Below are 12,190 nucleotides of genomic sequence, written 5' to 3' on the forward strand. Positions count from 1 at the left end.
GCCCACTGCAGACCTCCCTATATATTCTCCTCCGGCTCAAAACGGCACAGAACTCTCCAGCAGTCGAAGGGAGCACATCCTGCTGTAGAGAAAAATAGAGTAGCCGTAAGTCTAGGGGATTAGAAGTGCCCCACCTACTAGGGAATTAGAAGTGTCCCAGTAGGCACAGACTCGCAGTTAAAAAGATGTTTACATCCTGCAATCAGTGCAAAGCCAGCCTGAAGAGGTCAAGAGACCGAAACGCGTCGCTGGATGGCAGGGCCAGTCATGCCCGTCACTAATTTGGCTGTTGGTGTCTGACGCAGCATGCGCACCTTTCAGGGTCTTCGGGGGGTTCCGGGGTTGGTGTGGGCGTCGCCCGGGCGGGCTGCAGACGGACTGTGCATTCCCCTTCCCCCAATCCTAACCCTAACCATAATCCTAACCCTAACCCTAACCCGCCTGTGCCTCTGGTCCACACACGGCTCGCGCTCCGCCCATTGGGGACCCTCCTGGTTCCACCTCTCATCCGCACCAATATACACATCATTTCTGGTAATAATACTTACCTCACTACTTACCTGGGAATCCGGACGTCTCTGGCGTAGGGGATGCCCCGGAGGTCCTGGTCTTCCCACGAGTACCTGTAAAAAACAATAACAAAATCAAAGAAGGAACATAGGACAACAACATCAAAAATACTTACCTTCATTGTCATGTCTCTCACCTTGGGTAACGGACGTGGTCCTTTACTCCAACGACGGCAAAAAGACACAGAAACAATACTAAAATACTTACCTTGGTTACAGGGTCATGGACCTAGCTACACGGACGTACCCGGCGCAGGGAGTGCTCCGGATGTCCCTGTACTCCAACGACCTGAAAAAATACCAAAAAAATACAAAAATACTTAAAATCTCCAAAAAAATCAAAAAACCTAATAAAAATACAAAAAAATACTAAAAAACCTTTAAAAAATTTCTCCAAAAAAATATTTTGGACTTGTTCGAACTCCGTTTGGAGTCACAATTACAGTTTTTCTCGGCTCAGTTTTGTTGTGCTATTAATAGTGAATTTTCCTTATTTATATCTTATTATTTTCTATTTTTGCCTATTTAATTTTATTTTATTTTATTTTATTTATTTATTCACTATTAATAATAATATATAATATAATAGACCATATACATGGTCAATGCTGTTACTGGGTGCCAATTATTGCTGCATGGATGATTTTAGCTGAGCAGTTTGCATCGCTTAAAACTTTTCTGTTTATTTTTCGCCAGCTACGACTCCACCTCACTCTCAGCAGCCAATCAGCCTCAGTCTACAGCCAACCATCGAACGAGCAACATCTCTCTCATTGCACACTAGCCGACGCTTTTATTTCCTATTTTACATTTAGACAAGTCTCAGCCTGAAGAAGGCACATTCGTGCCGAAACGTTGCATTATCAGAGACTTGCAATTTATTAGCTTTTCACCTTTTTCACTACTTTCTCTACCTTTCCTCCTTTCTCTCTTTTTTGCCGTGCGGAACTCTTCCCACGAGGCGAAAAGTCCGTCGACGATTCGCTAATTTACGTTCAGTTTACACGCTTTTATTATTTAATTTTATTTATTAAACTCCTTACCTTGGAGTATTCCATCGTTCTTCATAGAACCGCCCTTAGTTGTTTATTTTCTTTATATTATTATTTTTCCTTCGAAGAAGCTGGTCTTCTTCTTCTGTGGTTTTTTTCGAAGGACATCCGGTTTGCGCTGACGTGACGTCACTGAAGCGCGCCGGAGTCTTTCTATTTCATTTCTTTTCTATCGATTTATTTTTTCTTTCTACCTACCTACCTTCATTCCTATTATATTTTTACACACAAAACCTATTTTATATTATATATCATTGTCGGTTGTCGAAAAATGGCGGCGTGGCATGACGAGGAATGGGTCCTCGTCCGTCCTCGCGGACGTAAACAGCGATCGCGGCGCGAGATGACTCCGCCCCCTCGTCCTCAACAACAATACGGCCGCTATGATGATGGAGATTATCATTTTGCGGACCATCGTCAACAACCGCCTCGTAGGAGCTACGCAGAGGTGCTGCGTGGCTATCCTGCAGAGGAGGAGGACGAGCGGGCGCGCCTCCGCAGCGACACGCGTCGCTACGGCAACCGATCGCGTGAGAGACGTGACGTACGTGGTCGGGACTACCCCACACGCGACGCACGTCGCCGGGACTACCCTACACGCGACGCACGTCGCCGCGATTACCCCACACGCAACACACGCCGCCATGTTTACTCCACCAACAACACACGTCGCCAGGGCAACGCCTCTCGTGACAGGAGTAACAGCGGCCGGCGTGGCAAGCGTTATGGTGCCCCACGGTGGGAAAATCAACACAATACATTTCAAAAAAATAAAAACAATTTTTTCAGAGGCCACCAACCTCAATATTTCCAATATCCTGCACATAATAGACCCCAAAAAAACAGGGTAAATTTCAGACCTGCACACTATGAGCCTCCCAATCCCAGGAGGACTTACAGGACTGACAAACCTGGTTTTGGACGGGGTCAACGCCCCAACATTACCAGGAATGTTGACACTAACCGCCCCCCCAGGGAAATTCCCCCTGACAATCAGGATGTCGATTTTAGCCTCAAAGCTAAAATCATTTATAACATTATTAAAATTGTGCACCATCAAAATAATGTTAATAAAGACATCCAACCACAAACCATTACCAACATGGAACTCACCTTAACAACCGGGATCAGGCCAGCGGTCACCAACCCGGACACGGAAGCCTTAATTAAAAACAATGCACATAATTGGGCACAAACAACAGTCAAAATACTCAGAGATCATTACAATAAAGCGCTGCAAACTGAAATTAGTAAATTGAGTGTCTTTATTGGACAAAACTGGCAGGACCCGTTCCAGGTGGCCTCGGCGTGGGCCAGGACACACCTGGGACGCAGATTGACCGCCGAGACACTTCGGCTGGCCGAGGGTCTGGTGATCTCGATCTGTGTCGACGCTCGTGCCGTGGACGAGGGGGGGAGTCCCGCACGATCGCAGCAGACGGGGTCACCAGTCCGCTTGGACCCGTCCAGCACCCGAATGGTGGTGGATGCAGTGCACCCCCCGGTGCAACCCTTGCGGCCCCTGCCGGGTCCAACCCTGCCGGTTCAAACCCTGCACGCTCCTGCGCGCGCCACGGTGTCCACCATGCCGCTGGCGGTTCCAACCCTGCACGCTCCTGCGCGCGCCACGGCGTCCACCATGACCGATCCGGTGGTCGGGGACTGGTCCCCGGTGGTGGAACCGGTTCCGGGTCCTAGGGGACCTGTCACCCCGGTCCCCTTCCCGGTTTTGTCACCTTCTTCTCTGGCCACAGCACCATCCAGGCCCCAGAGAATGGCACGACCCCAGGAGCCCTGCAGCAGTCCTCCCGACAATTCCATTGTCGAGGCTCCCCTGGTCCCGCCACCCGGGCCGCATTCGCGGGTCGAGACCGAAGTCAGGGTCCCTCCTGCGGTCTCGGACGCGCCACCGCCATCTGGGGAACAAAATCCATTAGTTCTAGTCCATGTGGCGGACAGTGCACAAGGGACGCCTGGCCAGCCAGACACTTCCAACTTCCTACCTGAGCAGCCGGCGTCATCCCCTCAGGTGCCTCCAGGGTGGTCCCAGCTGCCCCCTGACACGCCTCCTAGTTGGTCTCAACTTAGTTCTGGCCCACCGGGACCACCCTCACCGACGGCCTCCCTCCTGGACGCGCCCCTCCCGGACGCGCCTCTTCCGGACGTGCCCCTCGTGGACACTCCTCCTCCACGTACTCCGGTTCCTGAAGCGGGTCCCAGCTGGTCCCAATTTTTTTCGGGAATCCGGAAAGGGCCTAGAACCGGCACTTCGGCCTCCCAGCCGACAGAGGACACAGATACCACTCAGTTAAACACACCAATTAGTCCGCGTAGGGGCCCTACCAGGCACATTAGTACAACGCGCAAATTAGTTGATTGGCACCTGTCTGTCGACAAGAAGGTCCTGGTGATTGGTGACTCCAACATCAGTCGTCTTCCACCTGTCCGTCTCCAGGACCTTCAGATGGACAGCTACCCAGGCGCCAACTTTCGGCATGCAGAGGCCATCCTTGAAAAAACAAAAATTAGTGTCGAAGTGGAGATGGTAGTGTTATCTTTCGGCCTTAATAACAAGGAACAAAATCCGAAGGCCACCACCTTTAAGCAAATTCAAAGGGCCCTCAAGGTGGCCAAAACGGTCTTCCCCAACGCCGAAATCTTTATCCCCCTGATTAATTTCTCGGAAGCCCTGCCCGAGGAACACAAAAACAACCTCCAAAAAATAAACACTTATATACACAAAAATTATCACTTCATCCCGGCACTCACCCATGATGAGTTTGCTACAGGAAGGGATAACCTGCACTGGACTGAGGAGACTGCCAAGCACATGCTGAAGCACTGGCTGCACCATTTAAACTTGGCGTCCCCAAAAACCCGACCTGTCGGGGGGGAAACACAAACAACAACAACAACAACAACAACAACAACAACACCACCACCAACAATAACATCGTAAACTTATCAAAACACTTTATACTCACCTCCTCGCAGCGCTCCCTCCTCGACAAAGGCCTCACTTTTGTCCCGTCCGTCAACCTCAGTCCCGAGTGGCACCATCAAGTCAAATACGACCTGCAGGAATACCATAGGAGTATTAAATTGGCAGTGTATTATGAAAAGCAAGGGTCCCTCGGGCCGCGACCTTTCACCTCGAGGTCCGAATGGGAGCCCTCACCGGGTTTGCTACCTCCGGAGGTCCACATGCTGGTCCGGGCGGATCAACACCCATCGCTCCTGTCGGGTTGCGCCCTCACGGTGGCGCCCAACCTCACCCGGGACGAAACTGAGGCCCTCCACAGCCTCAAAAACAATAAAGACATTGTCATAAAACCGGCAGACAAGGGAAGCGCAGTGGTGATTATGGATAGGTCTCAATATGTCTGGGAGGGCACCAGACAGTTGAACGACACGACTTATTACTTACCTTTGACCACACCCATTTACCCCCAAACTATTCCCATGACAGACCACATTATCAAAAATTTGCTTAAAAAACGATTTATTAACGACAAACAAAAGACTTACCTTTTGGGCGAAGCGGACCCCCGGCCCCGCAGGTTTTACCTGCTCCCCAAAATACACAAAGAGCCACACAAGTGGAGCCGACCCCATGAAATTCCCCCAGGCAGGCCGATTGTTTCCGACTGCGGCAGCGAGACTTACAGAACGGCAGAATATATTGACTTCTATCTTACCCCGCTCTCTACCCGACATGACAGCTACCTTAAGGACACATACGACTTCATCGAAAAAATCAAAAACCTAGTTATTCCCCAAGATGCCACTCTATTCACCATTGACATAGACAGCTTATACACCAACATAGACATCGACCAAGGCATCCAAGCCGTAAAAAATATTTTTCACAAATATCGGGATGTTAGCAGGCCCGAGAAAGAACTCCTGCAGCTTCTCGATATTAACCTCAGAAGAAATGACTTTGAATTTTACGGCCGTTTTTACCTACAAATCAAGGGCACGGCCATGGGGAAGAAGTTTGCCCCAGCCTACGCGAACATCTTCATGGCCGAATGGGAGACTTCCGCCCTCGCTGCCTGCAGTATCAAGCCCCTACATTATTTCCGCTACTTAGATGATATCTGGGGGGTGTGGACCCACTCCATGCAGGAGTTTGAGGTGTTCCTCCACACCTTGAACACTCACAACCCCAGTATCACCATCAAATCCACCACTAGCCCTACGTCTGTGGACTTCCTGGACACAACCACCTTCAAGGGCCCCGACTTTGCCGCCACACACCATCTAGACATCAAAGTATTTTTCAAACAGACTGACACCCATGCTCTCCTCCATAAAAGGAGCTTCCACCCCCGCCACACCTATGCGGGTTTGGTCAAGTCTCAGTTACTGAGATTTCACCGGATCTGCACCAGGCGGGAGGACTTTGTTACGGCCATGGGGGTCCTGTTCGCTGCCCTGAGGAAGAGGGGATATTCTAGGTCATTCCTCAGGGAGCAGCACAGGTGCTTCCTGGACCCGAAGAAGCCTCCCCCTGGTCAATCCATGATCCCACTAATCACGACCTTTTCACCTGCGGCGGTACAGGTGGCCAAAAACATTAAGGACAATTTTAAGGCCTTCGTGGAAACTAGCGGCAGACTTCAGGACCACTACTTGGTTTCTGCCTACCGTAAAAATCCCAACCTGGGTGATTTGTTGGTTAGGGCACGGATCTCCTCTCCTAGAGATCCACCCCCGAGCCGGAGCAGTGCCCCCGTGCGGCACATCCCTTGGCTGCTCAACCGCCAGAACGGCAAGATCTTCCGGCCGCTGTGCAGGGGTGACGCTCACACCCAAAACTGCGTGTATGTCATCCTCTGCCAGCGATGCCATATTATGTATGTGGGTGAAACGGGTAACACCATCGCCACCCGTTTTCACCAGCATAAACATAACATCACTCGGCAGAAGAACACCACCACCCACCTGGTGCAACATTTTATCCAGCACGGGTGGGCTTCTGTCCGAGCATGCGTCATCCAGAGCAACTCCAGATGGAGTACCGCCCAACGCAGGCGGGCGGAACGCCTCTGGATTGTCAAATTGGGGACTGAGCATCCGGGGGGCCTCAATGAGGCGTGAGTGCGAGCCCGCTGGGCCATAGACGGACCGTGCACACCCCTCTTATATTCTTTTTTTACACTCTTTTATCGCCCTTCCCCCACCCCTTACCCTAACCCTAACCACTCTCCTTTTTCACTCCTAAAACCTACCCATCTCTCTTTTCTTTACACCTAACACCTACCCATCTCTCCTTCTCTTTATACCTAACCCTAACTCCTAACTCTAACCCTAACCCCAACCCCAACCCCAACCCTAACCCGCCTGTGCCTCTGGTCCACACACGGCTCGCGCTCCGCCCATTGGGGACCCTCCTGGTTCCACCTCTCATCCGCACCAATATACACATCATTTCTGGTAATAATACTTACCTCACTACTTACCTGGGAATCAGGACGTCTCTGGCGTAGGGGATGCCCCGGAGGTCCTGGTCTTCCCACGAGTACCTGTAAAAAACAATAACAAAATCAAAGAAGGAACATAGGACAACAACATCAAAAATACTTACCTTCATTGTCATGTCTCTCACCTTGGGTAACGGACGTGGTCCTTTACTCCAACGACGCAAAAAGACACAGAAACAATACTAAAATACTTACCTTGGTTACAGGGTCATGGACCTAGCTACACGGACGTACCCGGCGCAGGGAGTGCTCCGGATGTCCCTGTACTCCAACGACCTGAAAAAATACCAAAAAAATACAAAAATACTTAAAATCTCCAAAAAATCAAAAAACCTAATAAAAATACAAAAAAATACTAAAAAACCTTTAAAAAATTTCTCCAAAAAAATATTTTGGACTTGTTCGAACTCCGTTTGGAGTCACAATTACAGTTTTTCTCGGCTCAGTTTTGTTGTGCTATTAATAGTGAATTTTCCTTATTTATATCTTATTATTTTCTATTTTTGCCTATTTAATTTTATTTTATTTTATTTTATTTATTTATTCACTATTAATAATAATATATAATATAATAGACCATATACATGGTCAATGCTGTTACTGGGTGCCAATTATTGCTGCATGGATGATTTTAGCTGAGCAGTTTGCATCGCTTAAAACTTTTCTGTTTATTTTTCGCCAGCTACGACTCCACCTCACTCTCAGCAGCCAATCAGCCTCAGTCTACAGCCAACCATCGAACGAGCAACATCTCTCTCATTGCACACTAGCCGACGCTTTTATTTCCTATTTTACATTTAGACAAGTCTCAGCCTGAAGAAGGCACATTCGTGCCGAAACGTTGCATTATCAGAGACTTGCAATTTATTAGCTTTTCACCTTTTTCACTACTTTCTCTACCTTTCCTCCTTTCTCTCTTTTTTGCCGTGCGGAACTCTTCCCACGAGGCGAAAAGTCCGTCGACGATTCGCTAATTTACGTTCAGTTTACACGCTTTTATTATTTAATTTTATTTATTAAACTCCTTACCTTGGAGTATTCCATCGTTCTTCATAGAACCGCCCTTAGTTGTTTATTTTCTTTATATTATTATTTTTCCTTCGAAGAAGCTGGTCTTCTTCTTCTGTGGTTTTTTTCGAAGGACATCCGGTTTGCGCTGACGTGACGTCACTGAAGCGCGCCGGAGTCTTTCTATTTCATTTCTTTTCTATCGATTTATTTTTTCTTTCTACCTACCTACCTTCATTCCTATTATATTTTTACACACAAAACCTATTTTATATTATATATCATTGTCGGTTGTCGAAAAATGGCGGCGTGGCATGACGAGGAATGGGTCCTCGTCCGTCCTCGCGGACGTAAACAGCGATCGCGGCGCGAGATGACTCCGCCCCCTCGTCCTCAACAACAATACGGCCGCTATGATGATGGAGATTATCATTTTGCGGACCATCGTCAACAACCGCCTCGTAGGAGCTACGCGGAGGTGCTGCGTGGCTATCCTGCAGAGGAGGAGGACGAGCGGGCGCGCCTCCGCAGCGACACGCGTCGCTACGGCAACCGATCGCGTGAGAGACGTGACGTACGTGGTCGGGACTACCCCACACGCGACGCACGTCGCCGGGACTACCCTACACGCGACGCACGTCGCCGCGATTACCCCACACGCAACACACGCCGCCATGTTTACTCCACCAACAACACACGTCGCCAGGGCAACGCCTCTCGTGACAGGAGTAACAGCGCCGGCGTGGCAAGCGTTATGGTGCCCCACGGTGGGAAAATCAACACAATACATTTCAAAAAAATAAAAACAATTTTTTCAGAGGCCACCAACCTCAATATTTCCAATATCCTGCACATAATAGACCCCAAAAAAACAGGGTAAATTTCAGACCTGCACACTATGAGCCTCCCAATCCCAGGAGGACTTACAGGACTGACAAACCTGGTTTTGGACGGGGTCAACGCCCCAACATTACCAGGAATGTTGACACTAACCGCCCCCCCAGGGAAATTCCCCCTGACAATCAGGATGTCGATTTTAGCCTCAAAGCTAAAATCATTTATAACATTATTAAAATTGTGCACCATCAAAATAATGTTAATAAAGACATCCAACCACAAACCATTACCAACATGGAACTCACCTTAACAACCGGGATCAGGCCAGCGGTCACCAACCCGGACACGGAAGCCTTAATTAAAAACAATGCACATAATTGGGCACAAACAACAGTCAAAATACTCAGAGATCATTACAATAAAGCGCTGCAAACTGAAATTAGTAAATTGAGTGTCTTTATTGGACAAAACTGGCAGGACCCGTTCCAGGTGGCCTCGGCGTGGGCCAGGACACACCTGGGACGCAGATTGACCGCCGAGACACTTCGGCTGGCCGAGGGTCTGGTGATCTCGATCTGTGTCGACGCTCGTGCCGTGACGAGGGGGGGAGTCCCGCACGATCGCAGCAGACGGGGTCACCAGTCCGCTTGGACCCGTCCAGCACCCGAATGGTGGTGGATGCAGTGCACCCCCCGGTGCAACCCTTGCGGCCCCTGCCGGGTCCAACCCTGCCGGTTCAAACCCTGCACGCTCCTGCGCGCGCCACGGTGTCCACCATGCCGCTGGCGGTTCCAACCCTGCACGCTCCTGCGCGCGCCACGGCGTCCACCATGACCGATCCGGTGGTCGGGGACTGGTCCCCGGTGGTGGAACCGGTTCCGGGTCCTAGGGGACCTGTCACCCCGGTCCCCTTCCCGGTTTTGTCACCTTCTTCTCTGGCCACAGCACCATCCAGGCCCCAGAGAATGGCACGACCCCAGGAGCCCTGCAGCAGTCCTCCCGACAATTCCATTGTCGAGGCTCCCCTGGTCCCGCCACCCGGGCCGCATTCGCGGGTCGAGACCGAAGTCAGGGTCCCTCCTGCGGTCTCGGACGCGCCACCGCCATCTGGGGAACAAAATCCATTAGTTCTAGTCCATGTGGCGGACAGTGCACAAGGGACGCCTGGCCAGCCAGACACTTCCAACTTCCTACCTGAGCAGCCGGCGTCATCCCCTCAGGTGCCTCCAGGGTGGTCCCAGCTGCCCCCTGACACGCCTCCTAGTTGGTCTCAACTTAGTTCTGGCCCACCGGGACCACCCTCACCGACGGCCTCCCTCCTGGACGCGCCCCTCCCGGACGCGCCTCTTCCGGACGTGCCCCTCGTGGACACTCCTCCTCCACGTACTCCGGTTCCTGAAGCGGGTCCCAGCTGGTCCCAATTTTTTTCGGGAATCCGGAAAGGGCCTAGAACCGGCACTTCGGCCTCCCAGCCGACAGAGGACACAGATACCACTCAGTTAAACACACCAATTAGTCCGCGTAGGGGCCCTACCAGGCACATTAGTACAACGCGCAAATTAGTTGATTGGCACCTGTCTGTCGACAAGAAGGTCCTGGTGATTGGTGACTCCAACATCAGTCGTCTTCCACCTGTCCGTCTCCAGGACCTTCAGATGGACAGCTACCCAGGCGCCAACTTTCGGCATGCAGAGGCCATCCTTGAAAAAACAAAAATTAGTGTCGAAGTGGAGATGGTAGTGTTATCTTTCGGCCTTAATAACAAGGAACAAAATCCGAAGGCCACCACCTTTAAGCAAATTCAAAGGGCCCTCAAGGTGGCCAAAACGGTCTTCCCCAACGCCGAAATCTTTATCCCCCTGATTAATTTCTCGGAAGCCCTGCCCGAGGAACACAAAAACAACCTCCAAAAAATAAACACTTATATACACAAAAATTATCACTTCATCCCGGCACTCACCCATGATGAGTTTGCTACAGGAAGGGATAACCTGCACTGGACTGAGGAGACTGCCAAGCACATGCTGAAGCACTGGCTGCACCATTTAAACTTGGCGTCCCCAAAAACCCGACCTGTCGGGGGGGAAACACAAACAACAACAACAACAACAACAACAACAACAACACCACCACCAACAATAACATCGTAAACTTATCAAAACACTTTATACTCACCTCCTCGCAGCGCTCCCTCCTCGACAAAGGCCTCACTTTTGTCCCGTCCGTCAACCTCAGTCCCGAGTGGCACCATCAAGTCAAATACGACCTGCAGGAATACCATAGGAGTATTAAATTGGCAGTGTATTATGAAAAGCAAGGGTCCCTCGGGCCGCGACCTTTCACCTCGAGGTCCGAATGGGAGCCCTCACCGGGTTTGCTACCTCCGGAGGTCCACATGCTGGTCCGGGCGGATCAACACCCATCGCTCCTGTCGGGTTGCGCCCTCACGGTGGCGCCCAACCTCACCCGGGACGAAACTGAGGCCCTCCACAGCCTCAAAAACAATAAAGACATTGTCATAAAACCGGCAGACAAGGGAAGCGCAGTGGTGATTATGGATAGGTCTCAATATGTCTGGGAGGGCACCAGACAGTTGAACGACACGACTTATTACTTACCTTTGACCACACCCATTTACCCCCAAACTATTCCCATGACAGACCACATTATCAAAAATTTGCTTAAAAAACGATTTATTAACGACAAACAAAAGACTTACCTTTTGGGCGAAGCGGACCCCCGGCCCCGCAGGTTTTACCTGCTCCCCAAAATACACAAAGAGCCACACAAGTGGAGCCGACCCCATGAAATTCCCCAGGCAGGCCGATTGTTTCCGACTGCGGCAGCGAGACTTACAGAACGGCAGAATATATTGACTTCTATCTTACCCCGCTCTCTACCCGACATGACAGCTACCTTAAGGACACATACGACTTCATCGAAAAAATCAAAAACCTAGTTATTCCCCAAGATGCCACTCTATTCACCATTGACATAGACAGCTTATACACCAACATAGACATCGACCAAGGCATCCAAGCCGTAAAAAATATTTTTCACAAATATCGGGATGTCAGCAGGCCCGAGAAAGAACTCCTGCAGCTTCTCGATATTAACCTCAGAAGAAATGACTTTGAATTTTACGGCCGTTTTTACCTACAAATCAAGGGCACGGCCATGGGGAAGAAGTTTGCCCCAGCCTACGCGAACATCTTCATGGCCGAATGGGAGACTT

At 50.3% G+C, this 12,190-nt stretch overlaps 2 long non-coding RNA genes across 2 annotated transcripts; both read right to left on the reverse strand.

Moving 5' to 3' along the window:
- Window positions 1–2,868: 2,868 nt before the first annotated feature.
- LOC133548888 (uncharacterized) lies at window positions 2,869–7,261 on the reverse strand. Its single transcript, XR_009805995.1, has 6 exons — window positions 4,774–7,261; window positions 4,391–4,696; window positions 4,220–4,310; window positions 4,005–4,130; window positions 3,625–3,895; window positions 2,869–3,537 (listed from the first exon to the last, which is right to left on the reverse strand). It is a non-coding gene; the product is annotated as an uncharacterized LOC133548888 (long non-coding RNA).
- A 2,301-nt stretch (window positions 7,262–9,562) lies between these two features.
- Window positions 9,563–11,765, reverse strand: LOC133548904 (uncharacterized). Its single transcript, XR_009805996.1, has 6 exons — window positions 11,299–11,765; window positions 10,916–11,221; window positions 10,745–10,835; window positions 10,530–10,655; window positions 10,150–10,420; window positions 9,563–10,062 (listed from the first exon to the last, which is right to left on the reverse strand). It is a non-coding gene; the product is annotated as an uncharacterized LOC133548904 (long non-coding RNA).
- Window positions 11,766–12,190: the final 425 nt, after the last annotated feature.

Source organism: Nerophis ophidion, linkage group LG03 (genome assembly GCF_033978795.1).
Source record: "Nerophis ophidion isolate RoL-2023_Sa linkage group LG03, RoL_Noph_v1.0, whole genome shotgun sequence".
NCBI lineage: Eukaryota > Metazoa > Chordata > Actinopteri > Syngnathiformes > Syngnathidae > Nerophis > Nerophis ophidion.